This window comes from Pteropus vampyrus, unplaced genomic scaffold (assembly GCF_000151845.1).
Source record: "Pteropus vampyrus isolate Shadow unplaced genomic scaffold, Pvam_2.0 Scaffold295, whole genome shotgun sequence".
Classification (NCBI taxonomy): domain Eukaryota; kingdom Metazoa; phylum Chordata; class Mammalia; order Chiroptera; family Pteropodidae; genus Pteropus; species Pteropus vampyrus.
The window spans coordinates 926,961-928,189 of record NW_011889076.1 but is presented as its reverse complement, the minus strand read 5'-3'; the positions used below and the strand labels follow the sequence as shown (position 1 = coordinate 928,189).

The 1,229-nt window shown below is 38.1% G+C and overlaps 1 pseudogene; it reads right to left on the bottom strand.

The window, feature by feature from the left end:
• Positions 1-41: 41 nt before the first annotated feature.
• Positions 42-160, bottom strand: LOC111729983 (annotated as a pseudogene).
• Between the last annotated feature and the right edge of the window lie 1,069 nt (positions 161-1,229).

Genomic DNA, 1,229 nt, shown 5'->3' with positions numbered 1-1,229 from the left:
ACCAATTTAACCTCAAGTTGATGGATACAAATAAGAATTAAAGCCTAAGGCACCTGGTCTTGCTAGGTGGTCTCCCATCCAAGTACTAACCAGGGCCGACCCTGCTTAGCTTCTGAGATCAGACGGGATTTGGTGTGTTCAGGGTGGTGTGGCCATAGACTTGACAATGTCTTTTAGTTGGGAAGTCCAATACATTTATATTTAACCTTCCGGTCTTTCTATTGATATTTTTTTCTCCTTTATCATGTCTTCCCCCTGCTTTGAGGATATATTGAGATCTCCTTCTCTGCTTATTTTCTTCTTTGGTTTTCTCTTACTCCGTTTGTATTCTTTTGGTGATTACTACTGAAATTTTACCTCGTATGGCTAACTTAATACATTTAAGGTTGATATTCCAGTTTCCTTCCAAACAGTATATAGATTTTAAAATACTATGCCTCTTCTCTTCTCCAGACTTATATGCTATAATGGTCCAATATTTTAGTTCTGCATTTTTATAACCCCCAAATGAGATATTATTGTTATTTTGTGGACGATATTTTGATTTGACATATATTTACCAATTTACTCGCTCACCAGATTTTCTTACATTTCATGTCTTCCTTTTTAGTATGAAATAATTTACATATTAGGAAAGAAATACATTCCAATGAAAATAAATTGATTCTACTAAAATAATGGCTATTTAGTATTTACCTAAACGTTTGTGCGGTGGATCACATTTCTGTATGATATGCATTGGCATGTTGTGGGAGTAAACCATGGCCTTCTTAGGGGACTGGCGCTCCCCCATGGGTCACACCCTTTAGGACGGCCCCGGCGAGGTTCTGCGGGGCGGAACTCAGTGTCCGTCTGCCTGAGAGGATTTTATTTGCTTTCGTCGTGGAAAGCTGGTTTTGACACACAGCCACTGGGTCATGTGCTTTTGTTTTCATTTAGAAGACATTATTTCATTGGATTCTGGGTTCCGTTGTTGGAATCTGGCGGTCTGACTGTGGTGGCTTTGTAGGTGGTCTGTCCTCTGTCTCTGGCGTTCTGTAATTTCATTACGATGTGTCCCAGGGTGGATTTCTTTATTTCTTTTTGTTTATTCTGTCTGGAATATATTGTGGATTCATGAATTTCATTAGTTCTTGAGAATTCTCAATCATTCTCTCTCTAAATACTTCTTTCTTTTTAGTCTCTCTGGAGCTCTGAGTAGATATTTGTTAAACTTTCTTATTCTATAA